Below are 18,308 nucleotides of genomic sequence, written 5' to 3' on the forward strand. Positions count from 1 at the left end.
TCTCTTTCTCTCTCTCTCTCTCTCTCTCTCTGCTCTTCCTGGTTTAGGTATCAACACTACATTTTTGTTGTGAAAGGAATTTGGTTAGACTCCTTCTTGGCTTGTTTTTCCAAATAGCTGATATAGTATTGGAATTAATTGTTATTTAAATGTTTAGTAGAATTCACTTGTAAATCCATCTGGTCCCAGGTATTTTTCTTATGGAGATTCTTTATGGCTTGTTTAATTTCTTTCTCTAAGATAGGAGTATTTAAATATTCTATTTCCTCTTCTGTTAATCTGGGAAATTTATATTTTTGTAAATATTTATCTATTTCACTTAAATTGCAAGATTTATTGGCATGTAATTAAATAAAATATTTCCTAATAATTGCTCTAATTTCATGTTCATTGTTAGTGGATTCACTCTTTTCATTTTTTATACTGGTTATTTGGTTTTCTTCTTTTTTAAAAAAAAATTCAAATTAACCAAGTTTATTTTATTGTTTTATTTAAAAAAAAACAGCTTTTTTATTAGTTCAATGGCTGTCTTACTTTTGATTTAATTAATCTCTTTGATTTTCAGGATTTCTAATTTGATGTTTAATTGGGGATTTTAATTTTTTTTATTTTTCTAGGTTGCTTTTTTTAAAGTTACATGTCCAGTTCATTGATTGACTCTTTCTCTGTTTTATTGATGTGTTTAGAGATATAAATTTTCTCTTATGTGCTGACTTGACTGCATCCCCAAAATTTTGATATGTTGTCTCATTGTTGTCATTCTTTTTAGTGAAATTGTTTATTGTTTATATGATTTATTCTTTTACCATTCATTCTTTGGGATTAGATTATTCAGTTTCCAATTAATTTTTAGTTTGTTTCCATGACCCTTTATTGAATATAATTATTATTGTATTATGATCTGAAAAGGATGCATTTAATATTTCTACTTTTCTACATTTGATTGTGAAATTTTTATGCCCTAATGCATGGTTGATTTTTGTGAAGGTGCCATATGCAGTTGAAAGAAAGGTATACTTCTTTCTATTCCCATCCAGTTTTCCCTAGAGGTCTATAATATCTTACTTTTCTAAAATTCTCTTTGTCCAATTAACTTCTTTCTTATTTATTTTATGGTCAGATTTATTGAGTTCTGAGAACAAAAAGTTGAAGTCCCCCACTACAATAGTTTTACTGTCTATTTCCTCCTGTAATTCATTTAACTTTTTCCTTTTACCAAAATGTAATTTCTTTGCTTATCTCTTTTAATTAGGTCTATTTTAGTTTTTTACTTTGTCTGAAATCATGACTGCTATCTCTGCTTTTTTTAACCTCAGCTGGATCATAATAAATTCTGTGCTAGGCCCTTATTTTTACCCTGTGTGCATTTATCTGCTACAAGTGTGTTTCTTGTAAACAACATATTGTTGGATTCTGATTTTCTTATCCATCCTGCTGTCTGCTTCTGTTTCAAGAGTGAGTACATCTCATTCACATTCACAGTTATAATTACTATGTATTTCTTTCCAACCTATTTTCCCATTTATCTTCTCTCTCTGTCTCTCTGTCTCTGTCTCTCTGTCTCTGTATCTCTCTGTGTCCCCCTTCAAAAGTCTGTTTTGCTTTTGACCTTTGTCACCCCTAATCCAACCTCCCTTCTACCAACCCTTCTCTGGTCTTCTTGACCTTTTACTTCTTTATAGGTTAAGATGGATTTCTATACCCAAGTAAAAGCATATGCTATTTTCTCTTTGAGCCAATTCCAATGAGAGTAAGGTTCAAGCATTGTTCACCCTCCATCTTTCTCTCCACTGTGCACCCTTCATCTTCCTTTTGCACCTCTTTTATATGAAATAATTTCCCCTATTCTTTGTCTTTCTTACTCCATCTCTCATTGCATCCCTCTTTCTCAGATTTTTATTTTATTTTTTAATCATTTTTTAAATCATTTCATCATAGTCAATTCACATCTATGCAATGTGTATACTCTTTCTAACTGCCTTAATGATAAACTTCTTAGGAATTGCTTATAATCATATTCCAATATAGGAATGTAAACAGTTGTGAGAATAATCTTGATATGCCTACTCAATTTAATCAGCATTTATTCAGTTCATTGTGATTTGGTGGATATTAGTTAGTGGTGAATTAAACAGAATAAGATTAAGTTTGATTAGTTCTGATGGTTATAGTGTTAGGATAAGAGCTATGATTAATCAATCCACTATGTATTGATGACAATATCTATGCATTGATGATTATGTTGCTTTTAATTTACAGATATATTAAATGGCTTAATAGTTTGTTATTTAGGTCTGAATTAACCTGTGTTAGGAATAGAGATAGATACTTGTTGCACAAAACCCTTCCCCACTAATATAAAGTCCCTTTGTTGCTGTATTCCAAAAAAACAATTTCCCCATTTTCCAAATTTTGTGCCTGACATTTGTGACAAACAGTAGAAAATACCAGAATTCTGTTGCTTAATCACTTATTAAATACTCACGTTTGGAGGATATTTCCCCTGACAAAATATAGTCAGTCAAAGATGGAGTTCCACTTACTTCCTCTTACCAATCAATGACTTCTTTAATTTAGGTCTTCCTGCCTCTAAAATATCATGTTTGGAGACATGGGGGAGTAGCTATCAATTGGGATAATCAAAGAAGTCTCACAGAAGATTAAATCCTATCATTGACAAATTAAATAATTATGTAATTGAAATAGTTTTTCTTTTTTTAAAGTGTAACTGAAACTTTCCAAGGTGACTTGACATGGCTAGCTTTGGTGGGAAGGATTTCACTTCTTAGTTTGGAACTCCCAGGAAATCAAACAAAGAAGAAAAATTTGGTAATGACTTTATTAAGAATACATTTCCGCAGGTGGGGGCCATCCACCCCACTGACTGCTGTCTCTTTTGTGGGCACACTCTGGTCTCTGTGGTGAGTGTGAAGCAGTGGCTGGGCACCACCATTTTGGCAAGTGGCTGAATGAGCATGTTGTACTATCCACAATTTGAGGCCAGATGCTAGGTCATCGCTACTTGCTGTCTTTGCTGCTCCTGGGGCAGTCATTTTCTTCCATAAAACCTGGGTTCCTACTTCTCTCGCTTACAAAGTCTTCTTTCTTGCTATATTATAAGCCTAAATTGATAAAAATGGCAGACAAATTAACAAGAATTGCTATCGACAATCATGACAAATGTAAGCCAAAGAAATGCTGACAGGAGTGTGAAAAGAGTTGTCCAGTAGTGCAAGTGAAAAAACTATGCATAGAAGTCACACCAAAGAACAAAACAGCATGGATTTCTAAAACACTTTACATTTGTTATGTTATTTGTGTTAAGAAATACCCCAAGGATCAGAGTCAAGATGGTGGAGTAGAAATAGGACTTCCACACAGCTCCAGCTCCCACCTCCTCCAATTCATGTAAAAAATGACACTAGACAAACTTTGGAGCTACAGAACCCACAAAATGACACAGAGAAGCTTACCTCCTATTGCACAGAGCCCAGCAGGCCAGCAGGAAGTAGCCAGTGCAGTGTGTTGGGAGCCGAGCCCAGCACCATGGGAGCCTGAGGTTCTAGCCTCAGGGTAGCCTGACCAGCTGCCAGCTGAAGGGACTTGAGATCACCAGCAGCTTTGGTGGTTTCCAGAATTATCAACCCATAGATGCCAAGGAAAAAGTGAGAGGTCAGTACAGTGTGGACTTTGGGACCTGGGAATTCAGGAGTGTGGTCTGGCCTTTGCTGCCAGGGTGAGAAGCAGCTGAGGTATGCGGCCATGCAGCCACAACCTTGTAGCTGCTTCAGAGCTCCTGGTCTGCAGATTGGGGGGGGGGAGGGACCAAGCAACCAGTCTGAGGGGTAATTGCATTTGCTTTAACCTGCTTGGATCTGGATTGCTGTCTAGGGAAGAGGTCCTGGGGTGCATAAGCAGTCTGCCAGAGCATGTGGAGGCTTTAGAGAGGGCAACCAACTAATACCTCCAATAGCTTGGAAAACCCCAGCATTTGGGATAAAGCTCCCAGTTCTGGTAGTAGAGTTCTACTGTGGCAAAAGGCTCAAAAGACAAATAAATGAGTGGGAACATGAGAAAGCAAAGGAAGCAAAGCAAATAGATCAATCCAAATTTACACTCCTATTTTGGGGACAAAAAGGATCCAAACATGAAATAGGATGAAGACAGTGAAGTCAGAACTCCTGTACCAAAAGCTTCCAAGAAAAATAAGAGCTGGTTACAGGCCATATAGGAGCTTAAAAAGGATTTTGAAAACCAAATAAGAGAAGTGGAGGAAAAATTGGGAAGAGAAATGAGAATGATGCAAGAAAATTATGAAATGAGAGTCAACAACCTGACTGAAGAAAATAACACCTTAAGAAATGGACTAAATCAGATGGCAAAAGAGGTTCAAAAATGCAATGAGGGGAAGAATGCCTTAAAAAGCTGAATTTGCCAGATGGAAAAGAATCTCAAAAGCTCACTGAAGAGAATCATTGCTTCAGAGTTAGATTGGAGCAAATGGAAGCTAATGACTTTATGAGAAATCAAGATGCTGTTAAACAGATCCAAACAAATGAAAAAAAATAGAAGGCAATATGAAATATCTCATTAGAAAAACCACTGACCTGAAAAATAGATCCAGGAGAGATAATTTAAGAATTATTGGACTACCTGAAAGCCATGATCAAAACAAGAACCTAGAAATCATCCTTCAAGAAATTCTCAAGGAAAATTGCCCTGATGTTTTAGATTCAGAGGGTAAATTAGAGGTTGAAAGAATCCACCAATCACCTCCTGAAAAAGATCCAAAAAGTAAACTCCTATGAATATTATAGTTAGGTTCTTGAATTCCCAGATCAAGGAGAAAATATTACAAGCAGCCAGGAAGGAACAATTTGAATATTGTGTAAACACAATGAGGATAACTCAGGATCTGGCAGCTTCTACCTTGAGAGATCGAAGAGCTTAGAATATGATATTCTGGAGGTCAAAGGAGTTGGAATTAAAATCAAGAATCATCTACCCAGAAAAAACTGAGTATCATGTTCCAGGGGAAAATATGGTCATTCAATGAAATAGAGGACTTTCAAGCATTCTTGATGAAAAAACCAGAGTTGAATAGAAAATCTGACATTCAGATACAAGAAGCAAGAGAAGCATGAGAAGGTAAACAGAGAAAAGAAATCATAAGGAACTTGTCAAAGTTGAAATACTTATATTCCTACATGGAAAAACGATAATTGTAACTTATGAAACTTTTCTCAGTATGAGAATAGTGGAAGAGAATACAAATGTGTGTGTGTATATATATATCTATATATATATATATTTATATATGTGTATATGTCTTTATATATGTGTATATGTGTGTATAAGTATACATACATACATATGTCTATATAGGAAGGTATATAGGGGTATGAATACATATGTGAGTGTGTGTATATATGTCTACAGGTATACATAGACAGAGGGCACAGGACCAATTGAATAGGAAGGGATGATACTGAAAAGGTGAAATTAAGAGGTGAGACAGGAATACAATGAGAGGAGATGGGGAGAGACAGAATGGGTAAACTGTCTCATATAGAAAAGGCAAGGGAAAATGGTTACAATGGAGGGGAAGAACAGGAAGGCAAAAGGGAATGAGTCAACCTTATTCTCATTGAATTTGGCTTAGGGAGGGAATGACATATACACTAAATAGGGTATCTTACCCTACAGGAGAGTAGGGGAGAAGAGGATGAGAGGGGGGATGATGGAAAGGAGGGCAGGCTGTGGGGGGAGGGAAGTGTTGGAAGCACCCACTTTTGAAAAGGGACAGGATCAAAGTAGAGAATAGAACAAGTGTGTGTGGGGGGGGATAGTATGGAGGGAAATATAGTCAATCTTTCACAATATATCCACTATGGAAATGTTTTCCATAGCTACACATGTACAACCTATATTGAATTGCTTATCTTTCCAATGAGGGTGGGTGATGAGGGAGAAAGGGAAAGCATTTGGAATGCAAAGTTTTTAAATCAAATGTTTAAAAAAAAAATATATATATATATATATATTATTGTTATTGTTTTACATGTAGCTGGGAAATGAGATATGCAGGCACTGGGGCATAGAGATTCACTGTGTCCTATTGGAAAGTCAAAGAGGAATGAGGGAAGATATGGGAGAGAGCAGACTGGGGGAGGGAATTTTCAGTGGGAATGCTGTTTTGGGGTGGTGGGTAGGGAAAATTGAGGAGAAAATTTGTAACTCAAAATCTTGTAGAAATGAATGATGTAAACTAAAAAAAAAGAAATACCCCTTTGGTACTTTGTTCATTGTTAATTTATGTAGCAACCTATAAAAGGAAGCAACTCATTGATATTGTTCCAATGTCTCAAACTTCACAGATTGCCTATCCCTACTCCAGGTGAAGTTTGGGGATTACTCAAAACCAATGGTATTAGAAAATCAACTCCCTTTCAAATTTGTCAGAAAAGTAAAAACCAAACCTTGGAAAATATGATGATCCACCAGATTGGCAAGAAATCTTGACTTATTTTTGAAGACCTGTGTTGCAAAACTATTTTTGCCTAGGTTCTAGAAGAAGACCTAAAAGTAATTATCAAGTCTCAATATGTGAACCAGATTCTCAAAGCTGCAAAGGGCACTGTGGGTTCTATTTTGGATGAGAAAGATGAAAGAAAGACACAAGCTATTGTGTGTTAGCAGCCTGACTTAACCCATCTCAGAGAATGAAATGTTGAGGACTTCTCGGGAGGAGAGTTGCAAAGATTTGCTTGCACCATTGTCTATGTACAGAAAGTAGATGTTTTCATGTTTGATGAACCTTTAGCAGTGGCTAAAGGCTGCTATTACTATATTATCACCAATAAATCCTGAGAGATATGTCATGTTTGTGGAATATTATCTAAGTGTTCTAGATTATCTCTCTGACATAATCTGTTGTTTGTATGGAGTGCCAAGTGCTTATGATGTTGTCACTATGCCTTATACCATAGGCAAAGGTATAAATATTTTCTTAGAAGGTTGCATTCCTATGGTAAACTTACAATTAAGAGATGTATCACTGGTTTTTAAAATAGTTGAGGTAGCAAATGAGGAAGAGGTGAGAAAGATATGTATATAAATATCCAGGTATGAAGAAAAAGATGGGAGAATTTGACCTTGCAATCATTGCTGAAGAATTTACAGACTCTAAAATCATGGTGATACTAGGAGAAAATGGTACTGGTAAAACTACATTCATCAGAATGCCTGCTGGCTGACTTAAATCTGATGAAGGAGGGGAGGTAACCAGTTCTCAATGTCAGCTTTAAGCCACAGAAGATCAGTCCCAAATCAACAGGAAACATATGGAAATTACTGCATGAGAAGACGCAGGATGCTTATACTCACCAACAATTTGTTACTGACATAATGAGGCCTCTGAAGATTGAAAACATCACAGATCAAGTGGTACAGTCATTACCTGATGACTTTTTTTTTTTTGTTACACGAAAACTTTTTACTGTGACAAAGACATCATACAATTTTTATGATCTTGGTCTTTCCTTCTTGCCTTTGTACAAGGCCAGAAGAGAAACATTTGCAACTTTTACAACCTTGAATCGGACTCCAGGAATATCACCAACAGCATGACCTTTCCGACCAAATCCAGCAACCAAAACTTCATCGTTTTCCTCAATAAAGTTTAAGCAGCCATCATTGGGAACAAAGGCAGTGATTTTTTTGCCATTCTTAATCAGTTGAACTCTCACACACTTCCTGATGGCAGAATTGGGCTGCTTGGCTTCCACACCAACTTTTTCCAAGACAATCCCTTTTGCATGAGATGCTCCTCCAAATGGGTTGGCCTTCAAGGCAGTGCCCAAATGAGCTTTCTTGTATTGTTTGTCATGCCACTTTTGGTCTCTCTGGTGGCTGCGGAGCTTTCTAGCAGTACGAAGACCATGGTTACAATGAGTTACAATGAGTTGCTTTAGGTCTTAGTCTGGGCAAACCTCCTGATGTCTATTTAATTGATGATTCTGAGAAGCATCTAATGGCAGTCGGAGTTATCAAACTCTGTCAAAAATTCTCCATTCAAGAAAGACAGTTGTTATAGTAGAACCTAACTTTATCATGGCCATCTATCTAGTGGATCAGGTCATAATTTTTATGGCATTCCATCTAAGAATACACTTTCAAACAGTCCTCAAACCCTTCTGGCTAGTATGAGTAAATTTTTGTCTCAGTATGAAATCACTTTCAGAAGAGATCAAACAACTACAGGTCAAAAATAAATAAACTTAATTCAGTCAAGAATGTTGAACAAAAGAAGAGTTGAAACTACTTTTTCCTGGATGATTAAGCTAAGGAATATTGATAATACATTTCTACAACTAAATATAATAAGAATTTTTGGTGTATAAAACTGTAATCAGTTTTTGGAATGCCCCACATAATCTGGAGTTTGAAATATGATTTTTTTATCTGATGTCAGATGCTAGAATTGTTGTGTATTTTTATACTCTAAACATCAGACCACTTTTCTGTACTTATTGACAGTCATTCTTTGTGTAATGTTCTAAGATGAAGACATTTCAAGTTACATAAATTGTCTTCTGATTTTCAAAACTTATGGGGAGATTTTCAATATAAGTGTAATTTACTCATGTGCCAAATGCTGCCCAGTGTTTCCAATTTTAAAAATCTTTGAGAACTGTTTTCTGTACAATATGGTTTACCCCACATATGTCAAGAAATAGAAACTGCTTTTATTTTAAAAAGTTATTCAATGACTCTTAGTGAAAATCTGATAAATATCCATCAGAAGTATATTAAAAAAAGAATACATTTCATGTATACAAGTCTTTTTAGTTTGTTTTAGACCTGATGATCCTGACCAATCATTAAGGTTTAGTGACTTAATGAGTTAAGGTTTTTTTTTTTATTTTGGGGGGAAAGAAAGCTCCTCAACCAAGACAGATTTTGAGCAGTCTGGAATTTATTGTCTTGGAGAGTTGCCTGAAACTCACATGCAAGATTAACTGGTTCATGATCACACAATATCAGAGTCAGGATTTGAACCTCAGTTGGTAACTCAGGAAAAATTTGGACTTTTCTTTCCCTTCTCCATCTTTTTCCTTATCCTTAACCTCTTAAATTATATTTGTATTGTGTTATATAATCCATATATAGCTCTAAGCTCCTTCCTTCCACTTCTCAATTGTCACAGAGTCATGTTTATAGATAGAGTTATTTGTTGTCCATCAGTGGGTTTATTGGATGACGACTGAATATTCATTATGCTTTTCTGCCATTCACTTGCAATGCAATACTAAACCTTGTAATACTAGAGAAAGAATCTCACTCTACAGAAAGGGTCAATTGAGCAGAGTTTGGTTTTGTTGATTTTTTTTTTCCCTTCAAACTGAAGCCTCTATTGCACATAGAACAGGAAACTCCTATTCAAAATGGAAATAGTCTGCACACTTCAACCACCCTGACATTCCATATCTGAACAGCAAGACATTTGGAATGAAATTGAAAAGGCAGTTAGATTGTTCATAGTGTTGTGTATGTGTCTGCACCCACTCAGAGCATAAATCAGAATGCCTCAGGGAGGATGGACTACTCTAGTGCTGAAGCTCTCATAAAGGCTTACTCAGCTACTAGATCCAGGGGGGAAAGAAAGGCTTTGAGGGTAGTTCTTTTTCTTATAGGTGAAGCATAAAAATGACTTGGAGCTTTAGGCCACAGGAGCCTTGGAGGTAGTAAAGGAAATAAGATGCTCAAAATTTATAATGCATCCCAAACAAAAATCACATTGGCATCCTTAATTTTCTTGTCCTGGAAATATTTCTTATGTTTGTTGTATAAATCTCATCTAAGTAATTCAACTGTGAAAAAAACTTGAAATGATTTTATTCTGTCCCTTTAGGCACTGAATTAATTTTTCCTGCTCTCAAAAAATTATTTTTTTCAGAAGTAATTCTTTTCTTCAGCAAACCCTAGTCTGTCCTTATTATTCTTTGACAAAAACACAGTAGAAATAACCCAAATAGGGGCGACTAGGTGGCGCAGTGAGTAAAGCGCTGGCCCTAGAGTCAGGAGGACCCAAATTAGGTTCCGGCCTCAGACGCTTAACACCCACACAAAAAAAACTAGCCATGTAACCTTGGGCAAGTTACTTAACCTCAATTGCCCTCTAAAAAAAAGGCAAAAACAAAACAAAACAAAAAAAGAAATAACCCAAATAAAGTATTTTACTGTTAGGGTTCAATCATTCCTCATTTAGAGACCTGGTTGTATTTGGCTCTAAATTCTTCAAAGTAACATGACAACCTTAATTAGATTTAGATAGGACCTTAAGGACTACAAAATGCTTTATATATCTCATTCAGTCCTCACAGCAATCCTGTGAAGTAGGTGCTATTATTAAACCCATTTGATAGATGAGGGAACTGAGGCAGACAGAGGTTGTGTCTTGTATGAGGTCACACATCTACTAAGTGTTCAAGGCAGTATTTGAACTTGTATCTTCCTACTCTATTCCAGCACTCCATTTACCACCACTGCTAGTTACTTTATCAAATCCCTTATTAGCCTGAATATATTCCCTTGCTGCCTGAAGCTAGAAAAAAATTTTTATGTCTTATAGTTCAGAATCATGATGGAGTAATGGATAGAAACTGGCCTCAGTGCCAGGAAAAGCTATGTTTACATCCTGCCTGTGACATACACTGACTATGTGATGTAAGGTAAGCCACTGAACCTCTCAAAGCTCCAGAAAACATAAATATTGAACAGCTTAAGGTTATAGTTTGCAGAGAATGTTCTGAGTGATATTAATAGAGTGAGTTTTCTTGCTTGGGAGTTCCCTATACCAATGAAATTACAGCTCTAGTCCTAATCCTGAGTTGTTGTTCAGTTGTTTTCTGTCCTGTCTCATTCTTCCTGATGCTATTGGGAGCTTCCTGGGCAAAGATACTGAAATGGTTTGCCATTTCCTTCTCCAGCTTCCTTTATAGATGAGGAAACTGAGGTAATGGGGTTAAGTCTGACTCTTCATGATCCCATTTGCAGTTTTCTTGGCAGAGATATTAGAGTGGTTTGCCATTTCCTTCTCCAGCTCATTCTACAGATGAGGAAACTGAGGCAAATAGAGTTAAGTGAATTGCCCAGAGTTCCACAGTTAATAAGTGTCTGAAGCTATATTTGAACTTAGTAAGATGAATCTTCTTAACCCTAGGTCCTAAGCCCCTGTATTTCTATAGTTTGAATATAATTTTAGTATTGGAAGGAAGTACTGAACATGGACTACATAGAAAATTTCATACCTTATCTTTAATCATAGAAGCTATCAAATTAATTTTCCTCAATATTTCTGAAAATAAATCAAAGAGGTAACTGATTTGGAGAGAGAGAGAGAGAGACAATATATTTCAAATATCCAGCTAATATGCTAGAATTTTTGACAGTGCTGCAATTTGTACTATCATCTCAGTTTTTCCTATTGGTGCTATCCAAATTTATTGATCAATAAAATAGTGAAAGCCAGGAGCTAAGCAATACATGTCTCTACATGTATTTAGCCTATTTTAAAAGTTACCTGAAAGAAACATACTGTATACTCAAATATAATTATTTTTGAACTCCATTTGCATTCTTATTTATTTTTTTCTATAGTTTTGAATGTATCTGTTTCTTGAGGTACCTTGATTAAAATCACTTATGTTCACCTTCAGGTGAAGGGCCTCTGGGAGTTTCATTGGGCTGGTCATTGGTAGACAGGTACACGGTCCTTTTCTGGACCCTTTCCAGCAAAGTATGGTTAGTCTCCCAGAGTGTGCCTCTGTTGGCACAGCCTTTGGATTAGAAATTGTGGGAGGATATGCATTGGTGGAGGGGAGTACCCATGGAGATGAGATCATGGATCTTTCAAAGTATCCAAGTAAATAGATACTTATTAAGTGCTCAGAAGTCTGCATAGTTCAAGACCAAGGTACACATTCCTGTTCAGAGCTTGGGATTTAAGCATAAACAAAAGCTTGGATTAAAAAAATTATCAAGAAACTGAGTGTTTCTCAAGATAGCAATTCTTTAGTATTTTAAAAAAATGTTCATGATTTTGTGGAAGAACTTCAGGATGGTTTCCTGAAAGAAGCAAATTATTAAGATTTGAAATAGAAGAAGAGCAGAGGGCAAGCAGTCTTGCATGGATATTATAAGTGGTAAGATGTTTTTCTCTGACTGGAAAAAATGAAGACAGAAAATCTGAATAAATGGGAATCAACTTGAAAATATGTGTCTGAGTAATGTATGTCTCTTGAAATAAGAGGCTTAAAAATTAAAACTTGAATAATAACTAAGAACATTTAAGGAATGTCCTATCCTTATCCCTCAACTTACAAACACACACACACACACACCTATGCACAAAACATACATATACACATACATACACATGTATATAAACATACAAACTCATCTCATTTTCTGGGTAGACAATAACCATGTTACTCCACATATGTACACTCACAACTACTGGAGAGTTAGTCATTCAATTTCCATGCTATCTATAAAGATGGTCATTCAGCTTTTTCTTTTGTTGGCAATTCAACAATTCAGTCTAACAAACACTTCTTTTTTTTTTTTTTTTTTAGCAATTGGGGTTAAGTAACTTGCTCAAGGTTACATGGCCAGTTTTTTCTGGGTGTGGTGCTGAGTATCTGAGCCCGGGATTTGATCCAGGTCATCCCAACACTGGAGTTGGTGCTCTTACTCACTGAGCCACCTGGTCACCCCCTAACAAACACTACTTAAGCACTGATTATGTATAATTCACAAGGTCTCCAAAGACAAAAACAACACAGTTTCTACCTTCAAGGAGCATACGTTGAACTGGAGCTATGCCACTGTTTGTTGTAGTCCAGTCATTCACTCATGTCTGGCCCTTTGTGACTCCGTGTGCTGTAGCACATCAGGTCCTTCTATCCTCCCCTATCTCTCTAAGTCTGTCCAAGCTCCTGTTTGTTGCTTCCATGACACTATCTATCCATCTTATCCTCTTCTGTCCCCTCCTCCTTTTGCCTTCAATCTTTTTCAACATCAGGGTCTTTTCCAAAGACTCCTATCTTCTCATTAAGCAGCCAAAATATTTAAGTTTCAGCTTCAGTATTTGTCCTTCTGGTGAATAGTCTGAACCAATTTCTCTTAATATCAATTGTACAAATAAACTTAAAGTTTGTTTTAAATACTTTATTAAAGTATATGAAAAGAAATACTAAATAATTTCAAAGAGGAAAGAGAGCCAGTTATTGGGGTGGGGGAAAGGGGTGGATTCAGAAACACATCTTGGAGAAGGTGGTACCTGTTCTCAGAAGGAAGCTAGAGATTCTCCAAAGTACAGCAGAGACCAGAGTGAATCCCAGACCTAGGAGACCACTTAGGCAAAGACATGGAAGTGAGAGATGGAATAATATGTTTAGGGAACACCTAACAGGTTGCTTGACATGAACAGAGAGTATGGGAAAGAGTATAATATGTTATATAATAAGCAAAATAGCAGGGCAGAGTCAAGATAGCAGAGTAGAAACACAACCTCCCTGCAGCTCAGCTTCCACCTTCCCCAATCCATGTAAAAAGGGGACACTAAACAAACTTTGGAGCTGCAGAACCCACAAAATGACACAGAGAAGCTAACTTCCCATTGAGGACAGCCCAGCAGGCTGGCAGGAATTGGCCAGCTCAGTGCTCTGGGAGCCAAGCCCAGCCCCACACCGAGGCTTTAGCCCCAGGGTGGGCCTGACCAGCCGCTGGCCAGAGGGACTCCAGATCAGCAGCAGCTGTGGCTATTTCCAGGTTTATCAACACATAGATGCGAAGGACAAAGTGAGAGGCCAGTGCAGTCTGGATTTTGGTACCTAGTAAATGGGAGTGCATGGCTTTTGCCCCCGGGGCAAGAAGTCACTCAGATGCCTGCACAGCCAGCCAGCACTATGAGGCAGCCTCATCTCCTGGCTTTCAGAGTGTAGGGGAACCAAGCACCAGTCTGAGGGGTAATCGCTCTTGCTTTAACCTTCTTGGATCTGGATTGCAGTCTAGGGTGGAGGTCCTGGGGTATGTGTCCAGCTTGCAAGAATGTGTGGAGACCTCAGAGAGGGCACCCATCAGCTGAGAAAACCCCAGTTTTTGCAACAAAAGCTCCCCTGTCTGGTGGCAGAGTCCTACTGTGGCAAAAAGCCCAGGGGTCAAGTGACTGAGAGGCAATATGACAGAAGATTCCAACATTAGACTCCTATTTGGGGGACAAAAAGGAGCAAAGCATGGAACAGGAGGAAGACAGTGAAGTCAGAACTCCTGCACCAAAAGCTTCAAAGGAAAATATGAGCTGGTGACAGGCCATAGAGGACCATAAGAAGCATATAAGAGAAGTGGAGGAAAAATTGGGAAGAAAAATGAGAACAATGCAAGAAAATTATGAAATGAGAGTCAACAGCCTGACTGAGGAAAATAATACCTTGAAAAATAGACTAACTCAAATGGCAAAAGAGGCTCAAAAAGGCAATGAGGAGAAGAATGCCTTAAAAAGCCAAATTTGCCAGATGGAAAAACAATCTCAAAAACTCAATGAGGAGAATCATTGCTTCAGAATTAGATTGGAGCAAATGGAAGCTAATGACTTTATGAGAAATCAAGATGCTGTTAAACAGATCCAAACAAATGAAAGAACGGAAGGCAATGTGAAATATCTCATGGGAAAAACCACTGACCTGGAAAATAGATCCAGGAGAGAGAATTTAAAAATTATTGGACTACCTGAAAGCCATGATCAAAGTAAGAACCTAGAAATCATTCTCCAGGAAGTTCTCAAAGAAAACTGCCCTGATGTTCTAGAACCAGAGGGCAAAAGAGAGGTTGAAAGATTCCACTGATCACCTCCTGAAAAAGATCCCAAAAAGAAAACTCATAGGAATATTATAGCCAGGTTCCAGAACTCCCAGATCAAGGAGAGAATATTACAAGCAGCCAGGAAGAAACAATTTGAACATTGTGGAAACACAATCAGGATAACCCAGGATCTGGCAGCTTCTACACTGAGGGATCGAAGGGCTTGGAATATGATATTCTGGAGGGCAAAGGAGCTGGGATTAGAACCAAGAGTCACCTACACAGCAAAACTGAGTATCATGTTTCAGGTGAAAATATGGTCATTCAGTGGAAAAAGGACTTTCAAGCATTCTTGCTGAAAAAACCAGAGTTAAATAGAAAATTTGACATTCAGACACAAGAAGCAAGAGAAGCATGAGAAGGTAAACAGGGAAAAGAAATCATAAGGAACTTATCAAAGTTGAACTATTAATATTCCTACATGGAAAAACAATAATTGTAACTTATTAAACTTTTCTCAGTACGTGAAGGGAATAGAAATATATGTAAATTTATATATATATATGTCTATATATGAGGGTATATGGGCATATGAATACATATGTGAATGTGCGTATATATGTTTACAGTTATACATAGATAGAGGGCACAGGACCAATTTAATAGGAAGGGATGATACTTAAAAGGTGAAATTAAGAGGGGAGAGAGGAATATAATGAGAGGAGATGGGGAGAGACAGAACGGGGTAAACTATCTCATATAGAAGAGGCAAGGGAAAATGTTTACAATGGAGGGGAAAAATAGGAAGGCAAAAGGGAATGGGTCAACCTTATTCCCATTGAATTTGGCTTGTGGAGGGAATGAAATACACACTAAATAGGGTATCTCACCCTCCAGGAGAGTGGGGAGGGAAGGGAATGAGAGGGGGGATGATAGAAGGGAGGGCAGGCCTGGGGGGAGGGAAGTTGGAATCACCCACTTTTGAAAAGGGACAGGATCAAAGTAGAGAATAGAACAAGTGGGAGGTGGGATAGGAGGGAGAGAAATATAGTCAGTCTTTTACAATATATCTGTTATGTTATTGTTTTGCATTAGACAGACATGTACAACCTATACTGAACTACTTATCTTCCCAGTAAGGGTGGGTGACAAGGGAGGAAGGGAATGAATCTGGAATTCAAAGTTTTAAAATAAAATATTCATATATATATATATACATGTATATATACCATTATTAATACTATTTTATATGTAATTGGGAAATAAAATATACAGGCACTGGGGCATGGAGATCCACTGGAAAAGTCGAAAGGGGTATGGGAGAAAATATGGGAGAGAGCAGATAGGAAGAGGGGATATCCTGTGGGATTGCTATTTTGGGGTGGTGGGTAGGGGAAAAATGGGGAGAAAATTTGTAACTCAACATCTGTTGGAAATGAATGATATAAATCAGAAGTTAACAAACCATTTGAAAAATTTAAAAAAAAAAACCTCTGTAATAAAAAAAAAATAAAGGAAAGCAACTCAAAAAAAAAAAAAAAGAAAAGAAAAATAAGTGGGAGCCAGATCATGTAGGGCTTCAAATACCAGGCTGAGGATTTTCTATTTTCTCCAGATAATAATAAGGTATATAATAAGCCATTAAAATTTTTTGAGTATGGGTTGGCACAGTCCGATTTCTATTTTAGGAATATCAATTCGATTGCTATGTAAAGGACAAAAAGGGGAAACTGAAGAGGAGTCCAAGTAGGAACCTATTGCTACAATCCAGGCAATTGATGGATATGATCTGATTGTTTCTCTCTCATGTGGCTGATGATTTTGCTTAAAACACCATGGGTTTTATAATTATAGGCCCTTTTGTCCTAAGTGCCACATAGTTTATAGTTGTGCATGGTTGAATTCTTATTTTTGACATTTAGTCAGAAGCATGTTGTTATATAAAGTTTTACAAATATGAACTATCTCTTTGACTAGATTATAAGAACCTCAAAAGCATGAAGTATGTATTTTGCCTCTCTGCCCCCAATACAGTATCTTTCATGCAGTGAGTGTTCATTAAACGTCATTCATATGTTGGTCATGAGCAGGTGAGTAGCAATTTTAGGATGATTCAGGGAGTTAACAAACTTCAGTCTGCTACAAGTATTTATCACCCTCTCAGCCTACTAGGTTACCTGCAATTCATACCACCAAGCACAGTATTCCCACAGTTATTTTTGAAATATCCAACTTTGATGAATGAAGAAATGCAGTCCCAGTCTTAGAATACATTCTTTTTTTCTGTACTAATATACCTCAGTCAGATTCCCTCTAAGGTGATCACTTATGGCATGTGGACAACTGGAAAATTATTTGTATACCCTATGTGGAAAGGGGCATCTAGCAATTTTGTCCAAACCCAGTTAGATAGCCCTGTGTGCTGAAAGAATCCCGGGGGAATTTGAATACAGAACAATTTTGTTTTTCATCTGGGGTGAGACACACTCAATCCCTAGGTCCTTAATCATTGCAGTGAGAGTCTCAAATAGTCTGAGAAGCTTTGGAAGGACTAGATCTTTCTTCTGAGAGGGAAAACAATGTTCTTTTTCTTTTCTTTTTTTATTTATTGCTTTTTGGTGGAGTAAAGCTATATTAAGGAACAAAACAGGATCTTTATGAGTACTAGGCAAGAGGTAACCTCTGATAACCATTGTGAAATATTTGTGAAGCCCGAATAACTGTATTTGGGTGGAGGTGGGAGGCTGGCAAGTATGATTTACACCTGTAAGTTTGAGGCATTTTAAGATCTGTGCCACATGGATCTTTCTTTCTGAGATTCTTTAGTACAAGGAACGGGGGGAGGCATTACACAAGAACAATACTGAAGCCTCCTTTGGACCCTGGAAAACTGTTTTGGATTGGGGTATAAACAATCAGTTCAAAATGCAAACTGACTAATTTCTTTATAGTAGTATTTTTTTTAAACAAGGAAAGAGTGTAAGGGGAGGAGGGACTAACAAGGCCTTAGTTTTTCCCTTCTTGGTGGGTTTAAACAGAGCTTGTTCAATATTCTGTGCCTGGTTCCAGCCTAGCATTTAGAGGTTTGGTGAACTTATTTGTGGCCATGAGTGTCAGGAATTGGTACTGTGTGTGTCATAAAGAGTCTTATGGTTTTCTGAGGATCTGAAGGGGCTGTGGCCTGAACAGAAACTGAGCCAGCACTTTATTCTCAAAGGGTTCAAGGAAGATGACTTTGCACTACTCAAAAGTATATTTGCAGGGTGATGGTGAAGGAAAGCCGGCCACTTCCTCCTCACTGGCTACTGGTACTTCTTTTTAAATTATTCTTTCTTAGGTTAATGAGTACACTGAGATGGGAGTGCCAAGGTGACCAATGAAACTGGGATATCCATTGAAACCATTAGAATTCTCACTAGCAACTAGAGGAGGTAGGAATAGCA

The 18,308-nt window shown here is 37.3% G+C and overlaps 1 pseudogene; it reads left to right on the plus strand.

Moving 5' to 3' along the window:
* The first annotated feature begins 3,072 nt into the window (after window positions 1-3,072).
* On the plus strand, window positions 3,073-8,341 carry LOC138151576 (ATP-binding cassette sub-family E member 1-like; annotated as a pseudogene).
* Window positions 8,342-18,308: the final 9,967 nt, after the last annotated feature.

The sequence above is a fragment of the Petaurus breviceps genome, unplaced genomic scaffold (assembly GCF_028583685.1).
Source record: "Petaurus breviceps papuanus isolate PSGF00001 unplaced genomic scaffold, PetGlider_PUasm1.0 90903, whole genome shotgun sequence".
Lineage (NCBI taxonomy): Eukaryota > Metazoa > Chordata > Mammalia > Diprotodontia > Petauridae > Petaurus > Petaurus breviceps.